Source organism: Notechis scutatus, chromosome 3 (assembly GCF_049901735.1).
Source record: "Notechis scutatus isolate UNSWTSFEM ecotype Mainland chromosome 3, rNotScu1.2, whole genome shotgun sequence".
NCBI lineage: Eukaryota > Metazoa > Chordata > Lepidosauria > Squamata > Elapidae > Notechis > Notechis scutatus.
The window spans coordinates 138042567-138063512 of record NC_142011.1 but is presented as its reverse complement, the minus strand read 5'-3'; the positions used below and the strand labels follow the sequence as shown (position 1 = coordinate 138063512).

General features: G+C 41.8%; 2 long non-coding RNA genes across 2 annotated transcripts in view; one reads left to right on the top strand and one right to left on the bottom strand.

Moving 5' to 3' along the window:
• Nucleotides 1-19419, bottom strand: part of LOC148131405 (uncharacterized) — a 43786-nt gene extending 24367 nt beyond the window's left edge. The window contains exon 1 of the long non-coding RNA XR_015748783.1: nucleotides 18999-19419. This is a non-coding gene — a long non-coding RNA (uncharacterized LOC148131405). The remainder of the gene's footprint in view (nucleotides 1-18998) is intronic.
• Nucleotides 19300-20946, top strand: part of LOC148131404 (uncharacterized) — a 63716-nt gene continuing 62069 nt past the window's right edge. The window contains exon 1 of the long non-coding RNA XR_015748784.1: nucleotides 19300-19462. This is a non-coding gene — a long non-coding RNA (uncharacterized LOC148131404). The remainder of the gene's footprint in view (nucleotides 19463-20946) is intronic.

Genomic DNA, 20946 nt, shown 5'->3' with positions numbered 1-20946 from the left:
TGCTGGTAACATATGTATTAGATTAATGCTCTATTTTCACTTATTTTTTGCTTGTCTCATAGCCAATGGCCCTCTCCACAATGGTGTAATTTTGAAATAAATATTCACTTCCCTGAAAATAAAATAAGAGGGTAAAAACCTTTATCTTTCTAAAAAACCCTTCAAATTACTTCCTCACTCATTTCTGTATTATGTATGTCAGTATCATAGAAATTGTTCATTGAAAAGTGGATGAGAACAGTAAGAGCAAATCCTTGGTTTTTTATCACAAACTTTACATACTTAATACGAATTAATAAATTATTCAGCTTGTATGCTGTACAACTTTCAACAACCCTATCATCAGTTATAGAATCATAGATGTCAGTGTAGGATTTTCCAGACCATCTTTGACTGTGTTTGAAGTCTTTATATAAATGAATTCAAAATTTTACTGCATTCATTGCTTCAGAATAATAGATTTGCCTATTAATTTAATTTAATTAACCAACCCTCCCCTCCCAAATTTAAAAGTTATTCACTTATACCAGCTTCCCAATACCCTGATCCTAGCTGTCTGAAATTTATGAGGCTTGATCTGTTTAGTGTGTAGGAAGATGATTGTGTTAAACTGATGGCTAGCAAAAAATAAAAATAAAATAAAAAACTAAGCTCTATTCTAACATAAAACAGCCAATATGGTGTAGTGATTAAGGTATCAGACTAGAATCTGAGAAATGTGAGTTCTAGCCCCAACTTAGATACAAAGCCAGATGGGTGACTGTGGAATAGTCATTTTCTGTTAGCCCTAGGAAGGAGGCAATGACAAACCACTTCTGAGAAACATCGCCAAGAAAACTGCAAGAACATGTCCAGGCAGCCTCCAAGAATTAGATATAATTGAATAGAAGAAAAAATAATTATGACACGAGGCATGATTTGTAAGTTTACTATTTAATTTGGGACTAACAGTGCTTGATGACTTCTTCTGGCTTACTTCAAAAATTCTTCCAAGTTATTTTATTTTATTTAGCATATGGCAAATACATGGACTTACATTAGTTCAAATGTTAATGTCCAGTCCACCCAGCCATTCAAAGACAGGGTAGTGTATATTGAAAAAAATCAGACATGGGGCCGGTATAAGCTCTTCATGGACATTCAGATACAATGTGATGGATATTTTGTAGAGGAGCACCACAGTCACACTGAGGGGTAGAGACCAGATCCCACTTAAACAATGAGTTCTGGCAGACATCATGTTGGGTACGGATCTTGTTCAAAGTTGACCAATACTGGTGAGGAAGATCAAAACCTAGCACCTTTTGTGTAGGTGTATGTATGTAGTTGCCTGTATCTGGGCCTTCAGCAGCCAATAACTAGGAAAGTTCTGGACAAATTTCCTCATAGTCAACATTATCCTGTTTTGCTTGAAATCAGAATTCAGATTCCCCTTAATTCACTCCACACCTAGACCCAGGTGGAATTTTCATAAGGCCAAATGGCCAGAATTTGCCAAAAGCTTTGACAGTATCATACATTGGATCCCATCAACAAGTCAACACGACCATAGATTTGTGAGGGCTGTACTTGCTTCAGCTAAAAGATACGTCCCTTGAGGATTCAGAAAAGATTATATTCCTGGATGGAACAAAGAGACTGAAGACTTCTGCCTGGTTTTTCTACGGAGTAGCAAACGAGAGATTGCTGATGATCTCTTACACAGCCTTGATGCAGCTCATCACAAGACATGGGAACAACTCACAACCTCATTAAATTTGAGCAAATCCAGCAGGAAAACCTGGAGCCTACTAAGGAAACTGGGAGCTTCCAGACAACCTGGTTGACAAACACCACACGTAACTGCTGACCAAGTAGCCACCTGAGTTGTCTCCCTCTCTAAAGCCCCATGGGTGAAAGAGCACTCAACTACCACCAAGTGCTCTCAGTCTTTTGATGGTCAGCTCCATCACACTCTGAATTCACCCACCCTTTCTCTGTGGACAAAATCGATTCAGCCATCAACAGTCTGAAGTCCGGCAAAACACCAAGTTTTGATGGCATCCACCTGAATTTCTAATTCATTCTGGGAGACTAACAAGGAATTGGCTTGGCAACAGTGGTGGATTAAGGCTCACTGGTGCCCTAAGCACTGACAAATCTTGGTGCCCCCTTCCTTTGTACATACTGTACAAACAAAACCAAGCTTAGGTTACATCGAAGTTTTTGTAGTGCCACCTTTGGGCCTGGTGCCTTAAGCATGTGCTTAGTCTGCTTAATGGTTAATAACCAATGGTGGGATTCAATTTTTTTTACTACCGGTTCAGTAGGCATGGCTTAGTGGGCATGGCTTGGTGGGCATGGCAAGGGAAGGATACTGTAAAATCTCCATTCCCACCCCACTCCTGGGGGAAGGTTACTGCAAAATCCCATTCCCTCCCCACCCTACTAACCTGCTTTCCAGCTCTGTTCTCCTGTGTAGGGAAACAAAAGAAGACCCAGCCAATCAGCTGAGACTTGGGAGACAAGAGAATAGATGGGGGCAAGGCCAGTCAGAGGTGCTGATTCTTTGAACTACTCAAAATTTCCACTACCGGTTCTCCAGAACTGGTCAGAACCTGCTGAATAGCACCTCTGGTTAATACACCACTGGTTGGCAAATTCTTTTCAAACATACTTTCTCGTGGACACCTCCCACCGGAATTCAAAAAAGCCAAAGTAATATTGCTTCTGAAAGCAGGCAAAACATAAGAAGGAGTAGAAAGCTACTGCCCCATTGCCCTTCTGAGTTCTTGTTGCAATTTTTTTGGAGAAACTTATCCTGCAGCCCTTGGCCAGCAAAACCAAAGCCCAGGAGGGCCAGTCCCTTTTCCCTGGCAGAGGGTTGCAGGATGTCAAGCTGGCCATGCCCACCCCAGCCACACCCATTCAGCCCCCCCGAGGTCAGACACAACCCTGACGCGGCCTTCAATGATACCGAGTTTGACACTCCTGATGTAGACTTATAAACTTGCTTATCTTTATTTTGTTTTATGTTCTTTCAATATGGAAGGTTTTTTAAAAAAATTACAGCACCGGTCTACAATCCAGAACCAATTTAAAATGGGGAAATGGTAGCTGGAGAATCAATTATCTAATTATCTGTCTTTTGAGTTACTACAGATCCAGGTTTCAAATACAAATAATCAAAGCATCCAGTAGCAAAGTACAAAGTAAATGTAAAAAGTAGCCAGTTAGAGGTGATGTCAGTTGTTTAATACAAACCTATTTTCTTTTTTAATCAATTGTATTTGCTATAAGTCAACAATTGGGTGTCAGAAATTTTTATTGGCTGACTGACCAAAGTTCAGGCAAAGTTCTAGGCAAAGTTCAAATTCTGAATGGATTGTTGTTTATAAAGCCCTTTCAGAAAAGATTTTACAGACACTGATGGTATCAAAAGTAAATGACAAATGACAGCCATATCAAGGGTAAACAGACATGCTTGCAATCATTTCTCCCTCATAGATTCAATCAATGAAGCTCTTTAAGAAAAAAAAATCAAATTTGTTAGGTTTAATTTGTATAGGATGAAAGATGATGGATAAAACATGGTTTGTTTTTATTAACATTTATAATATATTATAATATTTATATTCTATTGTTATAATAATAATAATATGAGAGTATCAGGAAGAGCAGAATGATATAGGTCTCACACAGCTAGTCAGCTTGTACCACAAACGGAACTGTAAGGGCAGGAGTATGACATGTCTCTTAGTGAAACTTCCACCTGTTTCTTCCCTCTCTTCTTCCTTGCTTCCATGGCAGTTTTCACTGATTTTTGAAGAGAAAAGATGGTCAGATTGAACAAGTCTTGTTGCTGGAAGCTTTGCAGAGGGGGTGGATTGGCTGATTGCCATCCAGAACGATTTCACAGCAGCCCATCATTAAAGGCAGACCATGGATGATGTTGTCGCTGAAAAAGGATGTTGCTCCTTTGAAGATACCCTCTACGTTTGGCGTTTCCCAAGGCTAGCGAGAGATGCTAAATTAAACTCTGCTGTAGTGAGAGTGAGAGACAAAGGTTTAGGGGAGAGCTGTGCCATTTGACTTCAGTTCACACCCAACAAGTCGTCTGTGTGTATGCTTGATTACAGTTTTAATTTATTCTATCACTCTTTTGGTGGAGATACAATATGAGATGTGTTCTGTACAGTCATTTACATACTTGTAAATGCCGCACGGTGATTGGTCAAGACGCACGGCGAGCTGATTGGCCGAGCGAGCCGCATTGATTGGCCCGCCGCGAATCTCCCGCGATTGGTGGAAACTAATCGCGGGAGATTCAAAGTGGTGCCATTGGCCGCGGCGGCCAAGGAATAAAAGCCGCCATTTTTCCCTTTTCGAGCCGATCCGATCTTGGATCAAATAAAGAGCTGAAACTAAGTCACTGGCTCCAAGTCTTTTTCTGCGACGGACACGACACTGGCGACGAGGGTGGGATTCCAAGCCTGATTCCCGAAAGCACGTGTCCGGAGGAAACGAGACCGACGAGATGGCCAGCATCGCCCACCAGTGCCTTTCAACCCAGCTACTGAGGATTGGGAATCGTACACCGACCGATTCCTGATGTTCCTCGAAAGTAGTAACCTAAAGGACGCGAATGGGCAGAAGAAAAGAGCCGTTTTCCTAACACACTGCGGGCCCGCGGTGTTTAAGATGGCGAAAGCCCTCGCGAAACCCGAAGACGTGAAGACGATGGACTGGGCCGATCTCGAGCCGTTACTCCGAAACCACTATGCCCCCGCCGTGCCCACCCTCATCAGGCGGCACGACTTCTACCGGCGAGACCAGAGAGCGGGCGAGAGCATCAGCGATTTCGTGGCTGACCTGCGAAACCTCGGGGGTATGTGTGGTTTTAAAGACATGGATGAGGCACTCCGAGACCGCATTGTCCTGGGGCTCAGAGATCCGGTCCTACAAAGCCGACTGATGGCAAAAGGCGACATCGCCCTCGCCAACATTCTCGCAGACGCCACCGCAGCCGAAGCAACCTGGAAATCGGCGGCTCGAATGCGGAGACCCACCGCGGCCACCGATGCAGGTACGGCAACTGAGACACGCGCCGAAGCAAGCCTCCGGGAGACCACCACCACACACCATGGCGACCTCGACTCTGGTTCCGACACCACGGACGAGGAAGAGGACATCCATCGACTCCAGACAGAACGAGACCGGTGCGATCGGCGGAATCGTAAGTCGGGACCCCAATGCGCCAGGTGCGGAGGCGACCACCCTCGATCGGAGTGCCGATTTTTCGATGCGATATGTCGGCACTGTGATAAAAGAGGCCACATTGCCCGAGTCTGCCGACTTAAGAAAAACTACAGCCCCCGGAGGAGAGAAAACAGCAACCGGAGACGAGACGGCACCCCCCCCAGGCCCAGAGACCGCCAATCCAAAAATCGTTGGAACAGAGACGGACGGGGCCGCCGAAATGGCGAGAACCGGCAGAGAGAGGAAACCCACCAGATGGTCGTCATCGGCCATTCGTCCAGCGAAGACGCCCGGAAAGTATATGTGGAAGTGAGCATCGAAGGCGAGCCATGCAAGATGGAGGTGGACTCCGGATCCTACCTCTCCATGGTTGCATGGCGGGAAATCAAGCGCCTGGTGCCCAAAATCCAGAGAAGGGGACTGGAAAGCCAGAAACTAATCCTCAAGGACTACCAGGGAAATCGCATCCCGGTAGTCGGAACAGGACAGTTCGAAATCACTTTCAAGGGGCGAAAAGCAAGGCTCCCGTTGATGATCGTGGACCGAGACCGGCCCAGCCTTTTAGGACTGCAATGGTTCGCGCCACTCGGAATCGAAGCGATGGGCATCGATCACATCGGGGAGGCCGATTGGGAAGAACAACTCGCAAGGGACTTCCAGGAAGTGTTCGACGGCACCCTAGGCAAGTACTGAGGGCCCCCTATTTCCTTCAGCCTAGACCCCAGCGTTCCCCCAAGACGCCTAAAACCACGGCGGGTACCCTTCGCACTCCGGCCCAAGATCGACGAGCAAATAGACAAGCTCGTCAGTCAAGGGGTTCTCGAACCAATTGACCACGCCCGGTGGGAGACCCCCATAGTCACCCCAGTCAAGCCCGATGGGTCGGTGAGAATCTGTGGGGACTATAAGGCCACCCTCAACTGCGCATTACAACAGAGCGCCTATCCCGTCCCAGTAGTGCAGCATCTCCTACACTCACTGGGGGGAGGCAAGGTTTTTGCGAAACTCGACCTGGCGCAAGCATATCAACAACTGCCGGTCAACGCAGAAACCACCGAGGCGCAAACCATAGTAACCCACCGGGGGGCTTTCCGCTGTAAGAGACTCCAGTTTGGAGTCAGTGTGGCACCAGGAATATTCCAGAGCCTCATGGAGAGACTCCTGCAAGGAATCAAGGGGGTGGTGCCCTACTTCGACGACGTACTGGTGTCGGCAGCCAACCAAAAAGAACTGGAGGGTCACCTGAGGGAGGTCCTAACGAAATTCAAAAATGCGGGGCTGAAGGTTAAAAAGGAAAAATGCCAACTACATACCGAAAGGGTCGAATTCCTAGGGTACCTGTTAGATCGGCACGGAATTCACCCAACCAAAAAAAAAATCAGAGCAATCAAGGAAGCCCCCAGGCCGAAGAATAAAACGGAACTACAGGCATTTCTAGGGCTGCTTAATTTCTATAATGTTTTCCTGCCACAGAAGGCGACCGCGGCAGAGCCTTTGCATAGGCTCTTGGACAAGGCGGCCCCGTGGACTTGGGGGAAACGCGAGGAGGCCGCCTTCAACAAAACCAAGGACCTACTCACCTCGGATGCTGTCCTCATCCAATACAACGAGACCCTACCGCTAGCTGTCACATGCGACGCATCACCCTTCGGTGTCGGCGCCGTCCTCAGCCACACTCTCACCGACGGAAAAGAAGCACCCATCGCCTTTTTCTCAAGGACCCTCACCAAACCGGAAAGAAACTACAGCCAGCTGGACAAGGAGGCTCTGGCTATCGTTGCTGCCGTAAAAAGATTCCACGAATACATCTACGGCCGGACGTTCACCATCGTCACCGACCACAAGCCGCTGCTGGGAATCCTGGCAGGAAACAGGGCCACCCCGAACATTCTATCTCCAAGAATGACAAGGTGGTCCGAATTCCTTGCCGCCTACAGTTACCGGCTCACACACCGACCCGGTAAGACAATCACCCACGCAGACGCCCTGAGCCGCACGCCGCTACCTGACTTGGACACCGACCCAGCACCCACGACGACCACCCTTAGCATAGAGACTCTGCCCGACCTACCCGTAACCGCGTCAGACATTGCCCACGAAACTAATAAAGACAAACGTCTGGCGCGAGTGTTACATTGGGTAGAGAAGGGGTGGCCCGAAAAAGACGTTGACGAAACATTCAGGACATTCCGGAACTGGCAAACAGAACTGTCATTACAAAAAGGTTGTTTACTGTGGGGGGATAGGGTTGTCATTCCGGAAAAATTACAGGGAAAGGTATTGGAATTGCTGCATGAGGGACACCCAGGCATCGTGCAGACTAAAGCCTTGGCCAGAAGCTACGCATGGTGGCCAGGGATAGACAAACGGATCGAGGCTTGGGTGGCAGCATGCAACCGATGCCAGGAAACCAGGCCTAGCCCCCTGCCGCCGCAATCCTGGAATGGGAAACCCCCAGGGGACCATGGTCCAGGATTCACATAGACTTTGCCGGACCCACGAAAGGGCACACCTTCCTCATTACGGTAGATGCTTACTCCAACTGGTTGGAGGTAAGCAACATGAAAACTACTACCACGGAGGCCGTTACCAAACAACTCAGCAAGCTGTTCGCAACCCACGGCCTCCCAGACGTCATCGTATCCGACAACGGGCCCCAATTTACCTCGCTAGAATTCAAAAAATTCCTAGCGGAGCGGGGGATACGACACGCATTGACAACGCCAGCACATCCGGCGGCGAACGGGAGGGCGGAACGGATGGTTCAATTTACAAAAAAAAACAATCCAGAAAATAGAAAACGGGGAAATCCAAGAAAAAATAAATAAAATGCTTTTGATACAACACATAACCCCGAACACAACAACTAACAAAAGCCCAGCAGAACTATTAATGGGGAGGAAATTAAGGTCCCCATTAGACAGACTGCACCCCACATACAACCCAGAAAAAACCCCAAACTCCTCAAGCAAAGACCGAACTTTTAAACCAGGCGACACAGTATATGCAAGGAACCTTACCGGGGACCCACTTTGGATACCAGCAACCGTAACCCAAGTGACAGGTCCCCGCTCGTACCATTTACAAACAACCGACGGACGAGCATGGAAACAACACATCGACCAATTAAGGTCAAGAACAACCACGGGAAACACAACCGACACACAAACAGACACAGACACATACCCAGAAAAAGAAGGGGACCCCCCCCCCAACACAAACCAAGAGGGGAGGGAAGACCCCAAGAACCAACCTACACCAGAAAGAAACTGGGAATACTCACCAACAAGCAGCCAGCTCGAAGCCTCACCAGGAAGAAGCAGCCAGGCCAGCTCAACCAGCCCAGAAAGACCAGGCGGGAGCGGCAACAACCGCAGCTCAACCAGCCTGGGTAGACCGGGAGGGAGCTGCGACGAAAGGCCCAGCTCACCCTTCCAGACGGTTCCATCAACGAGGCAGAGAGCAACACAGAACCCGACCGAACCGGCCGGGAGCCAAGCACCAACTAACCTGCGCAGGTCAAGTAGACAAGTGTGAAGCCCCGCCTACTTACGGGACTACGTTACGTAGGACCATACCAAGAGGGGAGGGGTGTTCTGTACAGTCATTTACATACTTGTAAACGCCGCGTGGTGATTGGTCAAGACGCACGGCGAGCTGATTGGCCGAGCGAGCCGCACTGATTGGCCCGCCGTGAATCTCCCGCGATTGGTGGAAACTAATCGCGGGAGATTCAAAGCAGTGCCATTGGCCGCGGCCGCGGCGGCCAAGGAATAAAAGGCGCCGTTTTTCCCTTTTCGAGCCAAGCCGATCTCGGATCAAATAAAGAGCTGAAACTAAGTCACTGGCTCTGAGTCTTTTTCTGCGACGGACACGACAAGATGTTTTTGGTGAGAAAAAGGTAGAGATGCCACAGTTCAGTTGATTGTTTGTCAGAATAGGAGGTAAAGACAAGCAGGGACCAGAGAGGCAAATGTCTCTAGGTCTTTTGTTTCTTTCCTTCCTTCCTTCCTTCCTTCCTTCCTTCCTTCCTTCCTTCCTTCCTTCCTTCCTTCCTTCCTTCCTTCCTTCCTTCCTTCCTTCTTCGGAAGTGGTGGGAGCTTCATCACTTGAGACTTTGAGAAGAGATTGGACTTGAGAAGAGATTGGACTGCCATTTGTCAGAAATGGATGTAGGGTCTCCTGCTTGGACAGGGGGTTGGACTAGATGACCTACAAGGTCACTTCCAATTCTGTTAATCTGTTAAACACCTTTCTTTCTTTCTTTCTTTCTTTCTTTCTTTCTTTCTTTCTTTCTTTCTTTCTTTCTTTCTTTCTTTCTTTCTTTCTTTCTTTCTTCCTTCCTTCCTTCCTTCCTTCCTTCCTTCCTTCCTTCCTTCCTTCCTTCCTTCCCTCATTCCTTCCTTCCTTCCCATCACATTTTCATAATTTAATAAGCAGGTTCTGTGAGCTAATTGTAGTCCTTATTGACCTGATTGTTAGAATGTTACAGCAAGGAATCCTTTTGCTTTCTCTGCAGCAGTTCTCTGCAGCAGTATTAAATCATTGTGCTACTCAGCTAGTTACATGAATTTCCATTTCAATATTTTTCTTAAGTTTCATAGTTTTAGCAATGGGACCAAGAATAAAGCAAATCTTTATGTCAACAAGCAGCCTGAAAAATATAAATTATCTTCCTCTTAATGCAATGTTTCAGCATACCAACAAACACAAGCGTATTTCAATGGCTCGTGTAATAGCCATACTAAAATGTTATGGATAGATTCTTAGATAAAATGCTTTAAAAGCTCCTAGGTATGATTTTTTTTTAAAAAAAGAAAAATATTCTATTAATAGTGTGGAATTTTAAAAAAAGAAATGCATTCTATGCATAACAGTGGTTGGCGTCAGAAGTCACTTTTATGCACATTCCAGTTTGCCCTCAACCAGCCATAGTTAGAAACTTGATGGCTAGCTTTGCAAAGCTCGTGTCCTTTCCTTGGCTGCTGTCTCCCACACTGCTGTGGCGCAGCCCATTTTTCACTGCAAAGGAATGCAGGACATCCCAGATATTCCAAGCAGTTATCTGCGATGTCTGGATTTTGCCTGAGAATGCTTCACGCCACAGTTACTGCTTACTGTTAATGTTCATACCTTTGAACTGCTTGTCTTGGCAAGGCCTGCTCTTTTGCCGCTGGATGGACATAGGCAAAAGCGATCTTTGATTGCGAGTTGAAAAAAAAATGACCCTCTACCAGGAAAAAGATCCAGTTGATGGCACCCTACCGTGTCAAAAGCCTCATCTCTTCTTTAGTGACTCTGTTCTCCAAAATCAAATCCGAAGGGAGGCTTAACATATCCATAGTAGCTGAATTGGAGATCTATAGTCAAGAGGTTGACATTCTCTTGATGCTGAGAAAGCTAGAACACAGCCAACCTTTGGAAAATGTTGCTTTCCCCTCCCCTCTAAACTTACAAATAGAACAAGTGATGATAATATATGAGATTAGTTTGCTCTGCTTGCCCATTGTCCAGAAATATGACAGCATTAGCAGTGGCTTGATTCTCCATTCTTTCATGTCATTTTACTGAAGCTCAAAACAACCCATTTAGAGATTTAAATATGGTAAAAAGCTTATTGGGAAAAAAAAGTGTTTCCTTTCCTTCTCTTCTCTTCTCTTCTCTTCTCTTCTCTTCTCTTCTCTTCTCTTCTCTTCTCTTCTCTTCTCTTCTCTTCTCTTCTCTTCTCTTCTTCTCTTCCCCTTCCCCTTCCATAAATTGCTTTTAGATTTGATTTAATGCCCATGAATGTTTATGTACCTACAATTAACCTCTATGTAGTGTAGCAAAGAAGGGAACAGCTGGAAAATGAGAAATAACATGCAAGGTTTACACTTGAGTCTTTTGAGACAATATGGTTAAATGTACGCAGTTGGGCTGGTTGCAAGAGGGATAAAAAGTATTCATGGATGTAGTACTATATTAGCTACATGAAAATAGATTTTACATTTATTAGAAGAGAAACGTTAATTCAGATCCACAAACAGAACAAAGGAAGAGGTCGCAGTTTCGCAAGGAGACTATTTTTTTGCATGCGGTCCCATCCTTGGCACCTCCAAATACAAAAATCAGATAGCAAATGGACTTGGATCTGCCTGGGATCCAGGAGAGCTATTGCGAGACAAGGTAATCAATATTAAGTTTATTCAGTGTTCATTAACACTACCCCAGTTCTTGGAGGGGATAACATCTTCTGAGTTATGTTCATCATGGTGTGGTGCACACACATATATAAGGAGACTTATTTTCTTCCCCCCCACCTCTCAATCTTGAGATAATCCTAAAACAGTTATGCAAGAGGAATTGGGGTCCTGCAATGGGGAGAACAATTTCCTGACATACTTGAGAGAAGCCTGCAGGTTATTTCTGTGAGATTTCCTGTTCATTTTCATTGATGGAGGGTTGCTGCAGAGCTCAATTCTTCTGTAGCGTATTTTTTTTTCTCACTCAATATCTGACATACCCACCCAACTAAACTGATGAGTGCAAAGGGATCATTTATAATAGACTTATGGGCAAGCAGAGATTCAGCCACAGAATTGAAAGTTTTTCTAAAGCGATTGGTCAAAATTAATCAATTTGTACAACGTGACAAGCCGTAGTTAATCAAAAAGAGAGAAAAAAGGCAGTCCTGAAAGTCTCACAGTGTTACTGAAAGACAAGAGAGGAGGAACAGCATGTAGGTCATGGGAAAACCTACATTTGTTAGTAACTTGGAAAAAACAAGAGTGGTTATACTTGGCTGTATTAACATCACATTAAATGTGTGGGAGGATGTAGAATGCAGAGGGAATGGCCTTGTAAGACAGCAGGAAGAGCTGCTACCAGGGCAATGGTCAATTCCTATTGTCTTTTAACAGAATAACAGGATTGGAAGGGACCTTGGAGGTCTTCTAGTTTAACTCATGCTCAAGCAGGAGATCCTATAGAATTTCAGATAAACAGCTGTTCAATCTCTTTTTAAAAACTTCCAGTGATGGACACCCACAACTCCTGAAGATAAGCTGTTTAACTGATTAATTGTTCTGCCAGGAAATTTCTTCTTATTTCTAAGTTGATTCTCTCCTTGATCAGTTTCCAGCCATATATAAAAGAGGCCTGAATTTAGGGCAAGAATGTAACATGACTATACTCTCTGAAAGCTCTCCCAAATTCACACAAAGATAAAAGGGAGGAAGTGCATTCAGAGTTGCACGTCTTTGTTACAATCTCTTTACAATAAAAGTAATACTGATCTTCATGGCATTGGGTTCCTAGACTGATCTACTTTGAAGGGCTGAAAGAGGTACAATAAATTTCAGATTCACAAATCCTCATTCTTTATTCTTTTATGCAGTTGATGTACACTGACTCAGAACAGTTGGAATTAACCACAGTTCAGAAATAACATTCCTGCTAAATATTGCTTATTGATTAAAGGAAAGAGAATGCTTTGAATGGCCGTGTTGGAGAACAAAAAATGAAAGGAAAGCTCTTGAATCATAGACTCATATTTAATACATTAAAGAGGGTCTTGGAGCTAATTCCAGATCTGCCAGAATATTCTTTGAATTGTTGAACTATGAATATTGGCTGAATATGGGAAGTGATCTGTTTATACTTGCTCGGGTGCGGTATATCTGAAACTACAACAAAGATCTTTTCATTTAAAGGCTGCATCTCCACAAAGATTTACTCATTATGGTTTTATTCTTCATATTTTGAAGCCTATAGAAGTAAAGCAATAGAGATTAGTTTGAAGGTTTGATTTTGGGGAGTTGTTAGTGGACTCAATGGCATAAGGATAACATGAAGTTCCCCTAGGGTTAAAAAGAACTGAATCAGTTACTCTTACTTACAATGTGTTAAGTAGCCATGAAGTATTAGGTACTTTTAAGACCATGTTTTATTGTGTCAGCATGCTCTTTGACTTTCTGTTGCCAAAAACCTCCTGTAATTAGACTGAGATATATTTGATGCTTAATGCGTAACAGGGTAAAAAAATTATAGGCTTTCACATAGGCTAGCTAATAATTATCTCGGCAAGGGATAAGTCTGTGACTTTCTGTTACTCATTGTTACTATTAATATTATTGTTCATGTGAAATTACCCATGTTATTCAGTTTTACTGTTTTATCTTTTTTTTTTTTTAACGGATTGTAATCTTTTGGGTAGTGGGCAGGGGCCAGGGCATAAATACTTTAAATAAACAAAATATATGCAGGGTTTCTAACTGCAGAAGGTAATATAAAAGATCTGCTGTCTTCCTTCAGGGCTCCAAAGAAGTCTAACTCTATGATCACAGAGTGGTTGTTTTTCCTTACCCTCATCAATGGCATAATAGCGGTGGTCTAACCATGTATCTTTGAGGCCATACAATTTTTATTTTGTGGTTTCCTACGAGGCTTCCTTCACAGTTCTCTGTGATTTGGCAAAGATTTCAAGTTGGCTGTCAGAAACACAACAGAAAAATACATGCTGTCTTCCTCCTCAAACGATAATGCAACTTGTCTCCAAAACATATAACTCACTAAGATTAACACAACCCATCATCCATTTAGAGACAGTCTGTAATTTTTTTTTATTTTTTGTTTTGCTATCTAGATGGGATTCTTCAAATGGGCTCTCTATTCCAGCTCCCTATTTTACAAGTTTGCATTCTTAAAAATTACTTTGCCTAACAGTGATTAATGTTCGTGTTAGGAGAAAGTCTGTGGCTGGAGCCTCCTGGTCTGGGAGTTGCTGGTGAGGATTTGCTTCTGATGCTTGGTTGGAGGGACAGAGTAGGGACCTTGTTTAAATACTAATTTCTCTGCTGAGGGGTGGAGCAATCTTAAGAGTAGTTTTATACATGTTGAAGTGGCCACTTGTATAACTTGGGACTTTATAGACAATTTTGGGGGCTAATATATATTGCACTCACCCTGTTGATTTAGATTTGGGGTTAAGGCAGAATATAAGTGCTCTTGGGATTGGTGGATGTGTATTATCTCATTGGGCTGACCATTCATTAAGAACGACACTAACTCTTCAGATCATATAGGGAAATTGTCCAGTCTAGAGTCCTGCAGATAAATAACATAAGGAAACACTAAATGTTGGAACAAATTAAGATGGTCCACGCATAAAATTCAGGAATTTAAGATTATTCTGGATAATTTTTCAGAAGATTGGGCTGGTAATTTGGCCGAAACTCTTATTTTCCTACCAAATAATTTAATTGCAAAGGCTATTGATTCTATGGCTGTTAAGCAATTTCAGGCAGCCTGGAATCTACCTAATGTTTGGAGACTTCAGACAAAGAAGCAAAGTATAGATGGCTAGACCTTGCAGTATAAATGTCCAAGGTGAGTACCATAATATTGGTTATAATACTCTGATGGCAAAAAAAGGGGGGGAGGTTATTCATCCTTTTAACATCCACAATGTATCAATCAATCAATCAATCAATCACCCAAGAACTTTCATGGATGATATGTAAACCATTGAGGACTAGTTCATACAGAGCCTCAGCAAAACTACTCCATAGTTTACTATAAAAAATTAGCAAACTATTTTTTGGCTAGAAATCTTAATCTACTTCAAACTAGACACCATAATTAATATAGATGAGATTTTTTAAAAAAAAATCTCAAAATTTGCAAATGAGTTGCAAATTTGGGGTGGGGGGCTGAAGAAGTGGACAAGAACCTGACAAAATAAAGTCGAACCCTATTGTAGATCATTTATCTAGAGCAGTGTTTCTCAACCTTGGCAAATGTAAGACTTCCCAGAATTCCCCAGCCAGCAGCATTGTCTATTGGTACTGGTAAACTCTAGGAGTCAGGCGTTAGTTCTGTAGTTTCAGAAAATAGCTAATGTCTCTTTAGAGAATTATACTCACCACTTTGAAAATGTTGTATGCTAACTACTTTCCTTCCTGGATTTCAATGTTCCATGCGGTAATAACGTTATGATTGGATTATTGCAATACGTTCTATAGAGGCCAACCTTGAACATCATCCCGAAGCTGAATGCAATTGCCAGATTTAAGTAGGCTAATATCAAGTAATTCTGGTACCTAAAGTACCTGTTGACAGTTTGTGAGCTACTGGCCCAGGTTAAAGTAAAGTCACTATTCTGTAAAACTATAAATGGCTTGGGATCTAATTATTTGAAATAGTGTCTTTCACAATATCATTCAAATTAAGGAAAGCTATGGAGACGGTTCATGGGAACTGGCCAGTTTTAGAACTGGACACAACCACCCATTCTGTGATTTTTATAAAGAACAAAATTGCTGTCATTGTACAAAAACAGGGCTTTCTATCCAAATGCATCCAATACATCCAATGTAACACCAACCATAAGAATCTCCGTTCTCGCCCTGACCTAACCATATAGCAATGTGCCTGCTCCCGTGTACTCCACACAGAACTCAAAAAACATCTAGACAATGGAGAGAAGGACCTGTACATTGACTACCGTGCTGACTGTATCAAAAATAAGTCACACAACCCGCAACTCAGCTTTAACCTTCAACCACAATCCTACTTCAACCAATCCACCATCACCGAAGACTAGGCACGCACACCCCTAACTACCTCAATTCCAACTACAGTTGGCCTTAAATGCAAGCTACTCAATGAAAGAAGCCTTGTGAATAAAATACCTGAATTTCTCCTCTTACTAAATATGGCTAAATTCGACATCATATTTGTCTGTGAAACATGGCTCAATGCATCTCTCCCTGACTCCATTACCACAGTAAGAGACTATCATGTTTATCGATCAGATCGTGAAATTCGTAGAGGAGGTGGTGTTGCTATCTTCTATAAAAAGTCCTTACATCTAAAAAACATCCAAGTTACCCAGGAGCTTGCTCTTCCTGAGACCATCATCTGTGAACTATCCTTAAATACCACATTTCGATTCTTACTATATTACAAAGCACCTGATTATGGCATCGAACATGTAAACAAGCTAAATTCACTACTAACATCGGCAACATCCTGCCCACACGCTTTTATTTTTCTTGGTGACTTCAATCTACCTCATATTAACTGGATCCTAAATGAATGTACAACTGAACCCATACACGCAACCTTTTACAATGCTGTTACAAATCTGAGACTGAAAGAACTAGTAACCAACAATACTAGACTTAACAACTGTCTCAATCTCATCTTCTGCAATAGTTTGAATTTAATTTACGGAATACATACTAAAGAACCCTTTTCCAACAGTGACCACAATATGATTGACTTTTGTCTCAACATACGCCCACACAAAAATCATCACAATGATGTAATCCCCAATTATAACTTCAAAAAAGACAACTATGATCTTATAGATAACAATCTCTCATCCCTTGATTGGCAATCTCTATTCACTGGGTGCAATACTGTTGAAGACCATTACAACATATTTTTACTTGAAGTCAAAAGAGTCATCAAACTATATGTACTGATAACAACTCCCAAAACAAACAAACAAACAAAAAAACAGACTACCCATAACAATAAGGAAACTTCAATCCAAAAAGAGATCACTCTGGCAGAAAAACAAATTTGGTCACGTTGCCAACTTCAAAAGCCGATACAAAAATTTATGCCACCAGATAAAGACTGAATGTACCAATTATCACCTTAAACAAGAGGAAAACCTTCTACGCACCAATTCCACCTGTGCTTTTTAGAATTTTGTAAACAATAAACTAAAAAACTCAAGGTCCATCCCACCCCTGAAAGGACCATTAAAGCCAACCTCTTTAACACATTCTTTGGCTCAGTATTTGTAAACAGCAATGGATCATGCCCAGTATTTCCTAGCCGAACCACAGACAATTACAATGATCTAATACATATCGATTTCATGGAAGACAATGTTGAAAAAGCACTACACAATCTAAAACCATCTCTATCTATTGGACCAGATGGAATATGTGCCTACTTCTTAAAAAAGCTATCCACTGCCATAGCCGAACCTCTAAGCATAATCTTTGAAAAATCTTTCAGAACCAACTCCTTGTATAACCTATGGTCACAAGCCACGGTCATCCCCATCTTCAAAAAGGGAGACCCCAGCCTAGTTGAAAATTACAGACAAATCTCCTTATGCTGCACCACCTGTAAAGTCATGGAATCAATTATTAACCAATCCATTATCCTCCACTTAGAGACAAACAACCTACTCTCTAATAAACAATTTGGTTTCAGAAAAAAACTACCTTGTAATCTGCAACTCTTACACTGCAAAAATATATGGACTACACAACTCGATCAGGGCAAAACAATAGACGCAATCTACATAGATTTCTGTAAAGCCTTTGATTCAGTGGTACACGACAAACTACTCCTAAAACTAAAATCTTATGGTATCTCTGGACAACTGCATAACTGGATAGAAGCATTCCTGTCAAACAGACAACAAATGGTCAAAATTGGGAGCGTCCTATCAAATTCTGTAGCTGTCAATAGTGGTGTCCCCCAAGGCAGGGTTCTGGGACCAACTCTCTTCATAATCTACATCAATGACCTCTGTGATCATATTAAGAGCAACTGCATTCTCTTTGCTGATGATGTAAAGCTATTCAACACCACAGACAATACTGCTACCCTTCAAAAAGACCTCGACTATGTATCAGAATGGTCAAACAAATGGCAACTTCAAATCTCAACAAATAAATGCTCTGTCTTGCATATTGGAAAAAAAATCAGAAAATAAAATATAAGCTGAATAGTCAAGACCTTGTTGATGATCCAAGCTCTGTAAAGGACCTTGGAATACTCATCTCTAATGATCTAAGTGCTAGAGCCCACTGTAACTACATAGCCAAAAAGGATTAAGAGTTGTTAACCTAATCCTATGTAGCTTTTTCTCTGGTAATATCACACTACTAACCAGAGCATAAAAAACATTTGCTAGACCAATACTCAAATACAGCTCATCAGTCTGGAACCCACATTACATATCTGATATTAGCACAGTTGAGAAAGTCCAGAAATATTTCACAAGAAGAGTTCTCCACTCCTCCACTCATTGTAGAATACCTTATGCCACCAGACTTGAAATTCTAGACCTAGAAAACCTTGAATTACGCCGTCTTCGGTCTGACCTAAGTATGGTATATAAAATCATACACTGCAACGACTTACCCATCAATGAATACTTCAGCTTCAACCATAACAACACAAGAGCACACAATAGATACAAACTCAAGGTTAACCGCACCAAACTTGATTGCAGGAAATACGACTTCAGCAACAGAGTGGTCAATGTCTGGAATACTCTACCTGAGTCTGTGGTTTCTTCCCCAAACCCCAAAAACTTTAACCTTAGACTGTCTACTATTGACCTCACCCCTTTCCTAAGAGGTCTGTAGGGGGTGTGCATAAGCGCACCAACATGCCTACCGTCCCTGTCTTATTGTTTCTTTTATTTTTCTTTTTGTACCCATTTCATATATTCATAACTATGTACTTATACCTATTATCTTGTAAGCGGTTGACAAATCAAAATAAATTAATTAATTTAAAAAAAATATTTGGGCACAACTGTATAATCTTAACATCAAGATGCCAGCTTGAGGCTTAATGTCTCCTGAGGGGATTCCATAATGCCCTCTTTACTTTTGATAAATTTATAAAGATAATGAAGGGCATGACTAATTCCAAAGAATTAAAGAGGAAAATACATAAATAAATTTTAAAAAAAAACCTCTGCATTAGCCCCTCTTTCAAATGTGCTACAGTTTTGTTACCTGAAAATTCTGGAAATTGCAGTCTTCACACATCTAGACAGCAGGAAAGGTTATTCTAGAAATGTATCATGCTCCTGAGAATCTCACTGGACATGTGATGAAAGATGCTGCCAATTCAGGAAGGGGCTCATTTTAAATTAGATTGGCGTCAAGCAGCCGTCCTCCAATTTAATCTGATTTGAGTGGCCTAGTTCTAAAATAGATTGGGGGAGGCCTCTGCCCATCTCTAATCCCTGTACTGAGCCTAGAAACTGATTTTCCCCCAGTCTTCCCTCTCATCTGTCTTTTCCAATATCTTCCTCTGCTCCATTCAGTGAAGTTGCTGAACTTTCAGCAAAGATCTATCCAGTCCCAGAGATTAGTAAAGCCTTCGAATTAGATTCAGGTTTGCTGAAAAGTTGGACCTGCCAAAGAGCCTCTTTAAAGTCTCTTCATGCCAATGGAAAATCAGCCTTCCTGCCAAGGTTTGTTCAGCAAATGGGCACTAATAAACTTGGAGCTGTTAAGGGATTTTATGTTTGAGGCAAACCCATTAGCCAACTGTGTTTTATTTGGCTTCTCAGCAAATTCAGATGGATTTTTATGCAAGCAAGATAACTACAGCAACTTCCCTCCCCCTTTTTGAAACTCAGTAATTACAGACATTTTACAAAGCTGTGGCTGGCCCTGCAGTTAAATAAATAATATTGTGTTCTATTGTTTACAGGGGGAAAAAATGGATGTGGAAGTATAGTTCATAGAACCCTGGATAAACAGCCCTCTGCTTAATATGGAATGACTGCTTTTCTTCAAATTGTCGTGGGTTTAAAGGGAAAAAAAGCTATGTTATGATTTTCAGACACTCAAATTCAGTTCCCACAAGTTTATTCTAGGAATCCAAGAGGACTTTGCCAGGCTGTGTCTAATTCTTACATTTTGTGCCACATTTATGATTTCAATCATAGGAGTGATTGGAGTGTTTCTGATAGGTATGTGGTAATGAGAGCTCTCATTAGAAATGAAGTTTTTACATAGTTTGGTTGGAATGTAGAGCTATAAGGGTAAAGAAATAACCTAGAAATTCTTGGGAGCTTATTATCATTTACTGATTTTGTGACAAAGACAGAATGTGCTATGATTAGATTGTGATTGTATCTTTCAAAGGAATTATTCTTATGGTGGCATATGGATACTCATATAGTCAGCAATGACTTTCAATCTGCTGCTTTAACTCCCAATGAGCAAACAGTGTTTGTTTGGTTTTTTTGTTTTTTTGTAAATTTTATTTGAGTTTTCACAAAGAGAAAAAAAAATACAAATAAAACATCTTTTTTGAAAGTAGTGTAATCCCGGGTTACATTTCTTTGTACAGACATAAATTCAGGTTCATGCTCATTTTTATATTCTATTCCATATCTTATTACTATTTTACATTTTCCACATAGCTTCTCCCCTCTTTTAATTTTATCAATTTTATTTTAATTATCTCATCTCAATTCAAATCATTGTATTTATATTTTTTGTCTGTCCTGTTTCAATTATCTATTATCTTTTCTCATTAAACAAAATTTCTCCTGTAGTTACTGATTGGAGTATGACGCTTTTATATCTTTTCCCTAAAGATGTAACATTCAATATAATACATAACTTCCATTCGGATTCTGCTTGGTACATTCTTAAAATACACACTGTATTCTTAAAAAAAGAAAAAATTATAAATGTATATAATTAAAACAACATTCCATTCCAATTCAATTCTATCATTAATATTAATATTCATTAAAGTCTTAACATCTTTAACATTACTTTTCAATTAAATATCATACTTCTATGGGAACAATTATAAGCTTTCCATAGTTAATTCCCCCCCCCTTCACTTATATTTTATAAAACATTAACTAATTAAAATATTCCCGTTCCTTCCTAATTCAATTTTCTCATTTATTTTATTTCACTTATTTTATTCACA